We start from the raw sequence: 15905 nt of genomic DNA, 5'->3' as shown, positions 1-15905 counted from the left end.
TGGAATATATATTTGATATAGAAGCGAGTGGATGGCCAGCACGGACAGACGAACGGGGCAGTTTGGTTCCACCGATACCCGATATTTACTGGCCGAATCGCAAATTTAACGGGCGATTTCCTGCGCCACGACCCCGTGTAACTCGAACGGAACCGACTTCTGTATTAAGAGGGCGGTTAAGAGTCGCTGATGCCTCACTGTACAGAGTACGGGAAATAACGGAACGGGAACGCTCCAAACTGCCAACGGAACATTCGCCAAGTGTCCAACGCAGATTTCCTCCACGGATCTTTGCAAATTTACAGTCGGGAAAGTTGAGCATGCATGCTACATATTATACCCACAAAAATTCATGTTTGGAGCAAAGATTCAGTGTTCGTAATATTTCATAAAGAATACTGGATTTTGAGCTCTGAAAAAGACGCACTACACTTTCTAATTAATTCTAATTAATTCCCAGTATTGATTTAATTCTATTTACGTAAAAGAGAATAAAGTCGCAATACCTACGACGTTAAATTTGGAACAGAATAAATAAACCCCCCCGCTCGACACCGTCGCAGTTTCGAACCAGGAAAAAATACCATCAGCTCGATAACACACATTCGAATGTTAAAAATAAAACAACCTTCAACAACGCGAAAATACAAATTTCTCGAGTGAAGAATGCATCTTCTGATCGGCGCCATCGCCTCGAGAACGATCCATCAATCGGGGATATCTTAATAAGTGTATCCCTGGGAGAAATCAACATGGATATCGGGCACAAATAGATAAATCGACTTACCCTTTCGCGGGTGAATTTCGCGTCAGCAGTTCCCTGTGCTCGACGAGACCCAAGGGTTTCCTAAAACATCCGGGTACCCGGCAGTGGCAACACAGCGGATGATAAATCAGGCTATTTCCCGCGGTGTAGCGCGTCTCAGGGTTCAAGCACCACGATCACAATCGGAGCACACGAGGGTGGACGCGTCGAAATCGCCACTGTGGCCCGGTGAAAATGTAGAAGTGGACGCGAACCGAGGGAAACGGCGAAGGGTGTATCGCGCACCACGAAAGCACACAACAATGCCCCCGGACGCGGGCAGGACAGACGGATCGACGCTCGAACGGTACGGCCGAACCGAAAGGCAAAGCACGACTGACTCGTCGCAAACAAAGTCTAAGTCGTCCCCCGCTCAGGTAGAACGAAAATGCTCGCCCCACTCTTTCGCCCCCTGGGGCCAAGTTAACAGGGGGTCGCATGGTGGGGAAAAGGTCCCGCGCGATCGTATGATATCCACTTAGGTCAATGACGTTTACGACCTCTGGTGGAAGATCCGTGCGGGAGGGTGGCGTGTATTGGGACGAGCCCGGACTCTTTGTGAAAAAGGCAATTAACCTTTTCTTGCACTTTTTGCTCCTTCCATCGGGTATGCGAACGTTTGCCGTTGAGTTTGATCTTCGAGCCACTCGTTCAAGCATTCGTTAAACGGTTCAAGAAGCGAATGGACCATTGGCGGGATTTGTGACGGCGGAGGATGACTTGAGGGACTTTTGAAAATACTGTCGAAAGACTTGTGCGTGTCGAGTGGAACAAAAGGATACGTTTGTAATTGCTGCTATTAATTCTCGGGGAGGATACAGTTGACCCTGCATCGCCTACGTTCCTTATCCTCCCTAATAAACTACCGGAGATCTTTGAACTTCCGATCACATAAATGTGTGCTCCACAATGCCACGTGTAGGTGTACTTCGAAAAGAGGATAAGGGAAACGTATGAAATATCGAAAATACCGCTGCAAGGAATGTTCCTTCGCGATGAACGTCGGCGTGCCATCCATCATCGGGCAGGGAACTAAAGAGCAAATGTCACGGCTTGTTTTATCGGCCAATTTACACTATCGCCAATAACACGAATTACCCCTAGCCGTCGATAAATTCCCCGTTAACGGTGTGTCGTTCGATAAAGCGACATCCATTGCCAATATAATTACAAATCGTCGGTTTAGGCGCGTGTGTACATTAGCAAGCGGTGGCTCCATTCGACGCGAGAAATGATCAATTATCCTGGTGTGACAGGATGCCTGTGTGACGATCCCCCATTTACAGGAGGGACAACGATCTACCGATAAACTAACGACGGAAACTGTATCACAATGCCTGCAGATCCTCGTCGATGATGTATATTGCTTTTATCGACGACGCTTTCTTTAGGTTGCCAGTGAATGGGCTTCGAACTCCATTTACGCGCTTCTATGGATGACAGAGAGAAATTGTGCGAGCTTCTGTGCCCACAATAAAACGTTATCTCCCTCGGACAAGCATAATACTCAATGCGGAATTCAACGAATATCCAGTTAGACTCGAGGCTGCACTCCAACAAACCTTTCGCAGCCCTTAATTGCAGTGTCCCAGAAGTGAGCCCCCAAGATTGGCCATTCCTTTTCTAGGGCACCGTACGAGTATACAGCATCCTTCTCGTTTATACGTGATTGCTTAGATGCAGGGAGGAGTCCTGGTGGTGATTAAACTAAATCCTTGGAGTTCCCCGCGAGGTCTCCTTCGGCAGGAAAAATTTGGAACGAACACGATTTCCAGCGATTCCCCGAATTTCGTCAAGCGGACGAGGGTGGCGTCGATCGACCAGCGGAATCGATATCGTTATCGCAATTCTCTTTTCTTACCGCCGGTGCATTCAGCTCCGTTGCAGCGTAAGGGTGGTGGGCAAAGGGGGTGAGGACGGTTCAATAACGTATGTTATTGAGGAACCACTCGTGCGTTACCCCCCATTAAATGCGCACGAGGAACGATCCACGGACTGGGCTGATGCGCCACACGCATACATACCTTCCAACTCTTGAACTTTACGAGGAGATAACTCATAATTGAGTTGGCCCAATAATGGGTTGCGCTAGGCCGTTTCAATCGAGCTCCCAGCACAGCTAGATCGATTCTCTTCCGTCCTCTTCGGATTCGCGACGCGACTCCCGCGCGCCCGTAAAACTCCATTCCGTTATGGACCAAGATCATTCCTATGAGTTACGATGTCGCCCCCAGAACTGCCGCGGCCTCATTAATTCTCCAGCGAGTTACGTCCTTCGTAATTATCCCTCCGCCGTGCCACCCTCCAGAGCCGGTCGCTGTTTCGGGCGTCGATAATCCGGCCGACATTGAAATTACGGGGACGAAGTCGAACAAACGTCTTTTAAAGTACAGTGATTTAAAATCCAGATAAGACCGTGAGCCCTAGATGCATTCTAGATGACATTAATGGCCCAGAGAAGCATTTCATGTGGAAAGACGTATTTATTTATATACGTAGTATTTATTCTTTCCATCTTGCTATCCTTACGTTACTCCTAGTTAATTTTAATTGTAACTTCAACTTCAACTTCAGCTTCAGCTTCAGTTTCAGTTTCAGTTTCAGTTTCAGTTTCAGTTTTAGTTTTAGTTTTAGTTTTAGTTTTAGTTTTAGTTTTAGTTTTAGTTTTAGTTTTAGTTTTAGTTTTAGTTTTAGTTTTAGTTTTAGTTTTAGTTTTAGTTTTAGTTTTAGTTTTAGTTTTAGTTTTAGTTTTAGTTTTAGTTTTAGTTTTAGTTTTAGTTTTAGTTTTAGTTTTAGTTTTAGTTTTAGTTTTAGTTTTAGTTTTAGTTTTAGTTTTAGTTTTAGTTTTAGTTTTAGTTTTGTAATTTATTTATTTATTTAATCCCTATTCTTTAGTTCTGATCATTGTAAACTAAAGGGTACTGTATCCGTACAATAATAATAATAATAATAACTTCTGTTACTTCTTCGCATTTTTTAGCAACATCAATGCACTCAGAAATGTAACAGAAGAGTAACTTTTAATACCTTATTCTCTGTAGCCGATGAAATGCAAATATACGCGAGACAGAAGGCTAAGTCGCCCTAAATTCGCGAGCAACACGATCCTCCGTCGCACCATAGTCGCCGCTCTCTGGTAAAGGACAAAGCGCAGCTCGATCCTCTCGAGTGCAACGAGTGCATAGGGGACAGGATAGTTGGACAACGCTACACGGACGAATTTCCGCGGCACGACTTCGCAGACAGGGGACCCAGCCGACGTGAGAAACGTTGCACAATTTAATCGGAAGTCTCGACACGTGAGCTGAATCGCTTCGCCATTGCGTTCCTTCGATTTCATAGTCGAATAAATAATTTCGTTGAGTGGAAAGTGGCTCTTCTGTCACGGAGCCGATCCAATCGCGCGTAGAAGTTTAAACCCTTTTTATGGGGGTCAGTGTAGTTCACCCTGATGGGATTAAGGTGACCGGTTCGGGAATGAAGACGAAAGTTTGCGGTCGGGCTCAACCTGTCGCTTTTTAGTGAAATTTACGTTCCTCCCTTAGATATCCGGGGAACCATGTCGATGGAAAATGCAGTTGCTTCAGTGGAACGGTCATCGCAAAATTTCACACGCTGCATGTGTTCTGCACTTTCTTTTTTAACGAAATAATAAAACCAACGTGCCCAAAAATGGCCCTTTGAGGTAAAGCTTTGGAACATTCGCTATGCAACCTCGATCCTCCAGGGTAATTAAATGTCTTTACCTTCTCCGTGCAATAGATGCCTCTAACCACGACTGAGAATACACGGGACTACGGGTGATTCAAGTTCTAAGGTTCCTCAAAGAGTAAATACACGGCCCTTGCTTGGAAACGAGCGCGACTGAATCACGCGCCCTCACTGTCATCGTTACTTTCCAGAACAACCGCGTTACTGTCCCCACCGTTCCCCGACGTGCGACTCCATTACAAGTTAATCACCGCTAATTAATAACGACAAATTCATTAAAACTTGTCACAAAGTCCCGCCGAGCATCCAGCGGTCGCTCACACCCTCCGCCCGCCCCTCTGCTCGGTGTTTTCGTTCGGCTAAGTTCTTCGGCAAGCCCACAAACAATCGGAAAGATAAATACTACGCAGTCACAACTGAACAGCCGCCGGAACTATGCAAAAGTTACTCTCCCTCGCTCCCTCTCCACCTTCCTCTGTTCTGGAGTCGAGCGCGAGTTCTGAGACACAGCCACCAGAACTCGTATCCCGCGCTCCCGATTGCATTTACAGTTTGCCACGGCAGCCAGATAAGCCATTTCGGGACAAATTAATCAACACTATCGCGGGCAAGCCACGGAGTTAGAGCGGGAAAGTAACTTCCCATCAGATTAAAGTACCCCCGTAACCGAGTTAGAAAATCGGCCGCGAAAAGCGCAACCCCCGTTGCCAGCCGGCTCATCCATCCTTCGCCCTGTCGAAATTGCCACGAAACTTGACGAACACGTCTCTATCCCCGACGAGCTAATCGACTGATCTGTCGTTCATCATCGGTGAGCATCGGGGCGAAGGTGCTCGAGAGGGAAGCACGGGGTGTACTGGCATCGAGGTGGAGAAAGTATCGACTTCAATTATTTATGGGGACTTGGGTGCTTTCAGAATAATATTTATAGTCAAGCGAGGAATACTCTATTGAGTATTATTCGATACTCTATTCAGTACTATTCGATACTCTATTCAGTACTATTCGCTACTCTATTCAGTACTATTCGCTACTCTATTCAGTACTATTCGATACTATATTCAGTATTTTTCGATACTCTATTCAGTACTATTCGCTACTCTATTCAGTACTATTCGATACTCTATTCAGTACTATTCGATACTCTATTCTCCTACGGCGAAGTTCTAGTATTTGTACTGTATTAGAATCTTGCAGCTCGACAAAGGGATTTATGTTACTAGTCCATGCTGAAAGATGACAATGCACAGTGTGCACAGTTCCGACCACTAGTGTACCTCTACTGATACTCGCCAGTCCCGGGGAATCAATAGAGAAACACTGAATAGATTGACGATTCATAAGTACACACCAAACCCAGCATCGTCGCCAACAACCCCGGCTCCAGTCCCACTAACCTCGAATTATCTCCACGGAACGTCGCCAGACACTGCCCGAAAGTACAATCTTCCCCAGCCCTGATAACGAACGACAGCGATGTGACTGGAGACCCCTCGTACGCCACCCTCGTCTCTCCCCGTAGTCGTCACGAGCTACCCTTCGCAGACCGGCGAATCTTGGTGCACTCTGCTCCACGGGTAGAAGGGCCGACAAAAGGGAAACAAAAAGACTCGGCCGCTAACGTGACTACTCGGGAAACCGGTGTATAACTGCGGGGCTTCTTGAGATTATGCCTAGACATGATCCCATATAGATCGTCGGAGGCTAGTGTATGCAAATCCTCGTGGCAAACTGCTCCACATTTGCATAAGCTTACAGATAAGGACGCGTTAGAAGTATGCCCTCCCTTCGGATTCGTTCTACGTACCCTCGCGAAACTCCCGCCAGAACGAACCAATCGATCGCGCTCTAACAATTCTGCATTTCTTGCGGGAGCTATGCAACCTGCTACTAGTTCACTGTGACAGACATCAGGGGAGGCCAAGGTTTGTTGGTGAGGGTGAAAATTAGTAAGAGCAGGATCATTAAATGAGTACTGGAGAATCGTGCGCGAGCAGAGTAGAGCGAAACAAGGAGCTCCATTAGAACGGGGTCCAAAGCTCCATAAAAAAGCCTCCCCCCGGGCGAAAATTATTTACGAGCTACACGTCCAACCGGGGATTCCAGCTCGCTTCCGTCTTCGGTAGCGTCTTATTCAGAGAAAGGGCCGTTTAGATCCCCAGGGCTGAAAAGGCCAGCCTCGCTAGCCCGTACATTAACCTGGCCCCTTTCCTTCCTGGTCCCTCGTATCCTCGGCGACGTATCCTGCGACGTATCCAGGGGAGGGGGTGGAATGAAATGCGCGAAATTAAATGCATCCTCGCGGAGGTGGGGCCAGCGGCGGCGACGTAGGAAAACAAGCCGACCGGCCCACCCTCGTAATTCTGCCTCCCCTCTGGAAACAAAAGCTACCGCACCGAGGGGGTGTGTAGCTCACCTGTGCGCCGCGGGGGTGAAAGCAATGCACGCCGGCGGCCGTTTCGAGAAGGCGAAACAGCGAACGTTAAATCCGCGCAACCGTTCGAGCTGTTCCGTTCTCGAAACAATTAGGGATCGCCCGTAAGGGATGATTCCGTGGAATTGCTTATAAATGGTAAGTTTGGGGATGCTGGTGCCGAACCAGTCCGTGTGCTGTTCGTTACGAGAGATGTTACTCGGGAGGAGGGTACTTAAAAGAAAAATCACATTTCTCTCTATTTTTAAGGCCGTGGCACTGCTGATCCCACTGAACTGCTTGTAAAATCTGTACCGTTAGGAATTTCGTTCTAAAATTTTACCTGACCATTCTTGAGATGTTGTGGGATGAAAATATGCAAAATAAAATTTTGTTATGTTTTGACCGAGGAGTGCCCTTAAGATCTTCCCGAATCTGTAAACTTTTCAAAGCACCCCCGACGAACGAATATTTTGCAATATACATCCGAAGGAAGATGACACAACAAACGACACGTGTAAAGAACCCAGTAAACACAGCGAAGAATGAGGAACCAATCGAATTTCGTGCCAGCCAAGCTACTCCATTCTTCCCTCCAATAAATTAACACCACCCCTTGCCCTCCATAGATCTGGTTTCTCCCGCTGCAAGCGTGCCCAGATATGTTCCAGCGTAAATAGCGCGTATGCAGCGTGGCACGCAGAGATCGGAGCAGGTCACTTGCCAAGCGACGAAGGACTTATTCCCCTTCGATCTCCACTCGCCTGGTCCGGGTGCGAAGGACCTGCCGCAAGCTCCATTACCATCCCCCTGCGTGCGGGAAGCTCTCTTTAACGACGGCTCTTGTAATCGCCGGATTACTGGGACCGTATGAAGTTCCAGCGACGTTGTCACCGTTTCTCACGGGATCGCGTATGTACAACACGCCGCTGTTTAAGTCGAGAGAGGCTGTTAACGTTCCCGCGAATGTACTCGGCTGCGCGTCGATTAGAGGCGACGAGCGTTCAAGTGCCTGCGCGTCTCGTGCCGCGTGTATAAATAGAGCGCAGGAGGCGTCGAGCCACGCGAACGCACCTAGATAATTCGCAGCGGGAGAACACCGAGGCCTACTCGAGCCCGTGCAGGCGTGAAGATATCGAGCCTGAGGTCTATCGACACCCTCCTGACCGCCAAGACTTGCGGAAGGATGCGCGGCACGAGATAATAACGATCGTGGTTGATTACTGTCCCACCGATTACCAGCCGGACGGCGGTGGTAGGAGGGTCAGGCTCTCTCGATACCGCAGCAAGGTGTTCGTTACGGTTAAGTCGCGAGTGTGCGGCAAAGCACGCTGCGAGCGGCGCGGATGTTCGGTGAATGAAAGAACGTAAGGGCGCTCTAACTACGTACTAGAGAATTCGATTTTTCAAGAGAAGTCGTCTGCTTTCAGATTTGCCAGAGAGAACAAAGTACGGAGAATCATAAAGAAGCGGAGGAGTGAACGCGTGAAAGGGTGCTCGGGAACTGCAAAAAATGAGGCGTGAAAAAATAAGAGAGAAACAGCAAGGAGTAGGAAGCGGAGAGTGCGCGCGAAAATGTGCTCGAACGGCCGGGGAACAGGGGAGGGGGCGTGAAAGAAGGCGAAAGAGAGAGGATAAACGGAGCGTGTGAGAAGGGGATGAATGGAGGAAAAAGTCGGCGTGCATGTGGAAGAGTGGAAGGGGGGTACGAGGAGATTGGAGGGAGCGAAAGGTAGGGTGAAAGATGGAGAGAGGTCGCGGCAGCGGCAACCGGGGAGGGCGCGAAGGGATGGAGGAACGAAGAGATAGTTAAGTAATAAAGATGACAGAGTGCCTGGCAATCAAAAGTTTCCCATAGAGCGAGTGGAACATCTTCCAAGTGAAAACTAGCAGCGGGCCGACCATCGGTAGATACACCTTCGCGATGCTAATTAGAGATTAACCTCCAACAATTTGGTTTCGAGTTAAACTAGCCATAATCCTCAGATAACTTTCACCTTTAATCTTTGCGCGAATGTAAAGCCACGATTTCAAGCGCCCTCACCCCCCCCCCTCTCCTCCCCTGATCCACGGATTAATGCTTCCGCGGTATTTCCAGGATGGAAAGGAGCGAGGAAGCTCGTGGAAAATTGTGATATTTAGAGTCTCGCGAAACGTCGGGGCGCTGGGTCTGCGCGGATGCACGTCTAATTCTTGCCGAACTCGAGAGGTGACTCCAATTTCGCCGTGGCGAATCTAAATGCGTAATTAAACGTTGAACAGCGTTTAGCGATTTAAACGGTGGCTCAAAATGTGGAAATTAGTTTAAGCTGGGGTAGGGAAGTGGCGCGACTGTGCACGGAAGAGCTTTCAGGATCGTTCCTTTAAATAAAAGTACGGTCACAGAGGGGTGGAATTAACATATTTAACCCGCACGTGTTGCGTGCGAAGTTCAACCGCTATTTAACCGCGATCTTGCGAAACGGAACGCGCTGCAAGTTAAATACTCCAGAATCTGGATGGTGAAAAGTAGTTCTCGCCTTGGAGAACGCGTACTTTACGGTTGCCTTTGCAACGGCGGGCTCGTGATTAACCGAAAACCCGGGGAAAAAGAATTGAAACGCTTGGCGCAAGTTCGCGGGACTGGCAAAGCGGAGCACTGTGAATTAATTATTTAAGTCTGTTATAAACGAGAACTTTGAGCAAAAGTTGAAGCATACAGTGCGCAATGTAGAACGCACACGAAGGAGTCGGTTCTCGCAAAGGAAGATATACACGACGCTGCTAAAAAAAGGATGTCGCCAACCACCGGTCCCGCTTGTTTGAAACATGGGTGCGCTTGAAGAAAGAATAAAGCCTTATTACGCCTCCGAACATTCTTATACGCCATTCATTTGAATCTTCAACGAAAGAAATTTAGTGCGACAGTGTAAATGTGTCAAAAGCCTCGGCGGGTTCTTTTAGCCCCTAACAATGATTCAAGATCTGCCCGCGGAGGTGGAGGAAGGAAGAAGAAAATCGCGCGTGTCGCGAGGACGATTTACGAACGCTTTATCGTGCACACCGAGGAATACACGCGGATCGTGTGCTGGAGCTCGGACTTGAACGGTAATTCAGTGACAAACGAGTTCTACGGAGTACATACCTCGCTCCTCTACACTCTATGCCCTCTCTGCTAAATAGCTGGTTACGACTCCGTCGTATATCTTGCGTATGCAACAATCACACCGGGGAAACTCTCGTTCGAGCCCCGCTTCGACGAATTTCGCCGCTGAGCCTGGAATTAGAGACGCGTGATATTGCCCTTTGGAATATCCTGGTCCATTTTCATACCGAGGTCCTTAAAACGAGAGATGATCCAGCAAAGGATCTCCTCCAGGAAACTGACTCTCTTCCGTGATCTTCACTGAGTTAAGAGTTACCCGAGTCAACAGTGATGGGATTTTATAATTGGGCTATCATTCCGAAGCGTGGAGAAGTCTACGAGGTAGATTATAAGAGGGACGTTTGTCTTTTTCTTCAATTACAGTTATTAATCGCGTTTGTCTGCTGGTTTTGCGACATTACGCGGTATTACCAGCTCATTAAAGGAACGACATGTGCATTGAATTTTCCGGGAGGAGAATCCGGTGTTACTACGTAATTAGGTTGATAGAGCAGCCTAGCACCAACGTAGTTACGTAGTTAAATATTGCACTGTTAACTATGCAAATTTGAACAGCAGTGGGAAACGGACGCGTTTGGCCTGCCGTTAAATAAGTTTAGCAACGATTCCGTGGCGCTGGGGAGCCTCAGTTTCCATTACTAGAACGTAAACACCGTCTTTCCACAAATTTTCGATATTGCACGCTTTCGTCATACTAACTGCTGATTAATTCTTAAATAATTGGCGACTAGGACACGCGGCCAAACACGCCACGCGTTCGTATAAAGTACTCACGGTGACGAAAGGACAGTGTTGCCCGATGGAAATGGAAAGGAAACGCGCGGAGCGGAGATCCGATTCATCGTGAAAAAAGGGGTGCCCACCAAGGGCTTGCGGCGGTATGTCCATCCCCCGGCGTCGACCGGAGGGGAAAAATAAATAATCCTAATTGCGGCTGAATGGGCTCGCCATGACGAGGAAAGAAAAAATAAAAAGAGCGTTGAAACCAGGACGGTCTCTGCCTCGAGACAATGGCCGTCTGCTACCGCTGCTGTGCTCCTGCTTTTCTACCGACGGTTTTTTTTCCACCCCCTCTATCCTTTCAACCAGGCCAGCACGATGATAATTTGACTAATTATTTATTCAAGAACACCCGCGAGCAAAGTACGCCGCTGTCGATATTTCGCCCCGAACCTTACACGTCGTGCTGACTTTCGCGTCACAAAGTCGTTCGCCATTTTCCACCGATGACAAACTGCGAACTTATGAAATAAAACAGAAATGACGAAGTTGCTGTGCGATACGAGCAAATTATCGCACTTAGACAGGCGAATCTTAAATAACAAGAATACCAGAGGTTCAAAGTGCGAATCCGCGAAATATAAAGTAGAACTTGAGGGTAACAAGTTCCTCAGGGTTTTTAAGCGTTTCAAGGGTTTTCAGAGAACTAATCCGCCACTCCAATTATTCCCAGAATCCTCCGATCCCACGGTCACGGTTCCTTCCATGATGCCACTTAGCAGCGTGACAAAGGGGTTAATTAAACCGAATTCAATTAAAAGGGGCAGTATCAAAAATCAACTGGAAATGTTGATTAAAGCTAAGAACACTGGGGGAGGCGTCACTCAGACGACGCGACGGATGCTGCATTAATGAGAATGGATGAAAAATTTGTTTGAATATCTACTCGATCTTCCTGCACGAAACATTCGTGTACTTATGCGGGCGTGTAGCTGACTTGAATCTTTGGTCTCACATTCCAGTCTCGTGAATACAAAAATCATGAAGAAATACTTCGTTGCATCGACAACTCAAGCAGGTTAATCCGTTTCGATTTCCCTTCAACGACCAGGGAAATTAAAAAAAAAAACCCACGACACAAATCTCCAATTTCCCGTTGTCTACTTTTCCCTCCGAGAATCATCCCTATTCTCCCCTCTTCACGCGCGTTTAACGCATTAATGTATGCGGGCGTGTCACTGGCCTGAAAAAAACATTTGCCCCCAACCACGGTGTCAAAAGACAGCCAGGAACCCCTCGTACGTCTCTGTTACGAGTGATCGTTGAAGGGGGGTTAAGTGTATGGTTAACCATGCCCGTGATGGGGCTCACCCTCGTTGCTGGCGAAAGCAGAGCAGGTCAGTCTCGCCATTGACTCGCTAACAGGCTCGAAAGATATATACCATGGATAATACTGCCACCGGTGTCTCTTTCGAATCCATCATCGTCTAGGGTAACGGTTCTTGAAAAAAATCCAGCCACGAGTGCATTAGGATGATTAATGCGGTGGTTCGAGTGCAGGGAAAACAGCTGGAATTCGCGATTAAAATACACGCGAAATAAAGTCTGTTGTGATTCCCTGGGAATAATATCACGCGAAGTCAGTGACGTCACTGCTAATATTTATTGCAAAAGCTTGAGTTCAGGGTTCACTTTTGCAACGAGAAACAGGGTTCTCCTGTCGATCACGATTCAATTCCATCTCCTGCACGTTTAGTGTTACAGAGGCGCGCTGGGAAAGTTGACTGAACCAAGTGAAATATATTAATCGACACGATTTCAGGTAAATTGATAGAGGATATAATTGGCCAGCTTGTTCCCAGGTCTGAGAAGTGCTCAATTTCGCGTTCGGTATTCGGACCCAGACGGCCCTCGTTCCCGGCAGAAGTTGTTTTTAATTAAGCTGCTCGGTTTGCGGAAAATCTGACCGACAGCGACAACTTTTTCCTACGTTTCGTCTCGATTCATCTCCAACTTCTGCTCCCCCGCTCTCTCTCTCTCTCTCTCTCACTTCCTGCCGCCCGTCTGGCTCTTTCAAGCACTTCAATTAGATTTCTTGATAACGCGAACGGTATACGTCCTGCGAGACACGCGTGCGTGTGACATGCATCTCTCCCCTCCTCTTTAATTAAAGTTAAAACAGCCTTTTCTTTAATTCGACCGCGAATTGTGCCGCGTTACGCGCGCGTCCCGTGCTAGCTTAATCAAAGAGCTCGTTAAAACGGACCTCGAATCGTATTCTAAAACGATGTCAAGCGTGCTTCTCTCGGATCCGATTAAAAAGCGACGAAAAGTGGCACGCCATTAAAACACAAATGCGAATTAGAATAGTAAACTCTAGTAGAATCCAACGCTCATTGCTCAGGGTTGCTCGATCACGCGTAGGGAGGCGATCCTCCCGGTTAAGTTTCCCACAGAAACCCCTATTATTTTTCGCGACGAGGTGAAACGCCATAGCTTGTAATCCGCTCGGTTTAATTACGTCGCAAGAAAGAATTCGTAAAATTAGCTGCTCGTGCTTGGCGCGGTGCTTGGGCGAGCCCATTGGTTAATTAAAGAGCACCAATGCACCGAGCTGTTTTCATTTCCGATAAAGGAGAGCAAAGCCTGGTCGCCTAAACCTCCTTCCATTAACTTTCCCGCGGAAGCTTCGGCCTGAGAATCTAAGGAGGTTCGAGTACAATCAGCTTACAAGTTGAACGAAGTTATTGTAACCGGCTCGCGAAGCAGCGGCATGAAAGCCAGGCGCAAATAATTCATCGACTTTCCCCTTGGATCCGCGGCTGATCTCTACAAGCCAGGCTAAATAAAACCGTGCGTATCTCTGTGGAATCGTAGACCCATCCAATAACCGAACGGGTGAATGATTAATACCCTGGGTTAGATCAGAGACGCGACGAGGCGTAATTACAATTTATGGAACCGATAAACGGTATCGCGTGGAGCTTCTGCCGGGAGAAATTTTAGTTAAAAAGGCATCAGCTGGACATTGAGGGTGTAATAGCCCAGAAGAAGTTATCCAAGTGGATTGAATTCCCGCACAGAGTATCAGAGTCCCAATACCATTGGCATTACCTAGTTATAGAATTCCCCTGTAATTGGAAGGTTTCCCTCGGTCTGATCCCTTCTTTGTTCAATTTCCTACGCGCGCTTGGGCCACGGACCGCCACGGAAAATGCTCCCGGGTCCGCGTGCGTGCGTATTCACCCGAGACGGCACAACGAACCACGACATCGTCCCATTAACAGTTTGCCACTCCGGACTATTCCAGCAGAGCCTCGCAGCCAACGAGGACGCATGGCAGCTCTTAACGATCTCGCAAGATTCTTCGTCCCACAGGGACCACCGGCTCCACGGTCCGTCCTGTAGCTTGATTGCCACTTCGGAGCACTTATGGTCATCGCGGGACCGTCGAAAAAATGGACGAAGATCGATCTCGCTCGGATCGCCTTTCCCCTTTGTCACGTGGGTGAAAATACACGTGTCTCCGGACAGGGCCAATAAATGTTTACGTTCGCAAGCGGCAGCGGTGTTTGCTTTGAAATTCGTGGGTAAACGGTCGAATTTCCTGCCTTCGTCGCGCGTCTTGCGCGGTATACACGGGGATCATCGGCGCGGCGATTGTTTTCACGAGCGTTTTCGACAGAGATCGCTCGATGGCGGGGGAGAGCAGCGGGATTGTTTTTAAATGGATCGGCGTGATGTTGGGCCAGCGGAGAGCATGTCGCGTCGAGAATATCTCGACGATCGCGGATTGATACTTCCTGTTCGTATTTTTAGGGAGATATTAGCGTACCCGGACATGTATATTTGGAGAAGAATTGTTTCCGCTAGGTACACAGCTATTCTTATTAAGAGCTCCGCCTAAATACGGAGGAGGGGTGCAGAACGTTACGAGAAGTTCGACCAGATATCAGACACATGTACTCCACGAACAGTGTCAATTATCTCTATTCTACTTACGAATTGTCGAGTGGTTCTTCGAGCATCTGCACCTCGAAGAGCGGATGGCGCGAAATATCAGCGAGGGATGACAGGCGCGATCAGAACGATCGTAAAACACTGCGTGAAATAACCTGTCAGTTAATACGCGCAGCTGAAAATAGTCCAGGCTGTCGGATATTAGAGAGTACACATCGTGATTTACGGCCGCTCTTTGCACGGCTGGCCGGAGTACGCTGGCCGGACTGCACGAAATTTGTTGAAACGGTAAAAACGCTTATGCCAACGCTAGATAAATCGGGTGATTGTGTGCAACTTTAAGTTAATGAGCTGCAGGGTTGCAATACTGTCACGTGACTTTCATATTTGGAACAAGGGCCATTTACTTCTAATACTTTATCGGCTTAGAAATTGAGGACCTTGGAGCAAGAGGGGTGCAGCTCCACCTTTACCAGCTTCGAGTAAATTAGAAAAAAAAAACTGTTAGAAGATTATTGCATTGACTTAACATCGAAGAGAGAGCACTAATTGAAAAATATTTTTTTTTCACGCAATAAGTAGTAGTTGAATTTTTTGCGAATTTTTCAAATCTGGAGCTGCACCCCTCTTGCTCCAAGGTCCTCAATTTTATTGTAAATGGGAAACGGGAAGCTCGTAACAGATTTTTAAATGAATTCTCAGCCATAAAAGAATCACCTACGAAGAGAAAAAAGAAACGAAGGGAACTTGTTTTGCATAAAAGTTCGATAAAGTTGCCGAATGAAAAGCGCCTGGGAAACGTAATCTCTACGGTGTATTTATTCAACTCGACCCCTGCTCCTTGTTCTATTGAGGCGATTATCGGCCAAATGGTAATTGGAGAACGTGCCTGGTGGATTATTCTTCTCCAGATTTCGGGAGTGCAAAAAATTGCCCGATATTTTCGCAGTGAACGCGGGGACAAAGAGCGAGGGGTAGGTTAGAAGTTACGCGCGAGCTGGAGAAGGGTTAATCACAGTGCTGCTCGCGAATTAGACGGCGCTAATTATAATTTCAACCCATGTGCCTTCTCATAAAAAGCGATTAAGGAACTAACGGCGAGAAACTGTGACTGAGGAGCTGGGTAAAAAATCGTTTTAAATGCGCAGAGT

The 15905-nt window shown here is 47.7% G+C and overlaps 1 protein-coding gene across 3 annotated transcripts in view; it reads right to left on the bottom strand.

The window, feature by feature from the left end:
- Positions 1–15905, bottom strand: part of Con (leucine rich repeat protein connectin) — a 239889-nt gene that overhangs the window by 135125 nt on the left and 88859 nt on the right. Inside the window, exon 1 of one of the 3 annotated variants that reach the window (XM_076827170.1) lies at positions 788–977. The exons of the other annotated variants lie outside the window; for them this stretch is intronic. The gene's annotated coding sequence lies outside the window, so the exon portion shown is untranslated. Of the gene's footprint in view, positions 1–787; positions 978–15905 lie in introns of those variants that run through there. 3 annotated transcript variants of the gene reach the window in all.

The sequence above is a fragment of the Andrena cerasifolii genome, chromosome 14 (genome assembly GCF_050908995.1).
Source record: "Andrena cerasifolii isolate SP2316 chromosome 14, iyAndCera1_principal, whole genome shotgun sequence".
Classification (NCBI taxonomy): domain Eukaryota; kingdom Metazoa; phylum Arthropoda; class Insecta; order Hymenoptera; family Andrenidae; genus Andrena; species Andrena cerasifolii.
This window is presented reverse-complemented; position numbering and strand designations above follow the sequence as displayed.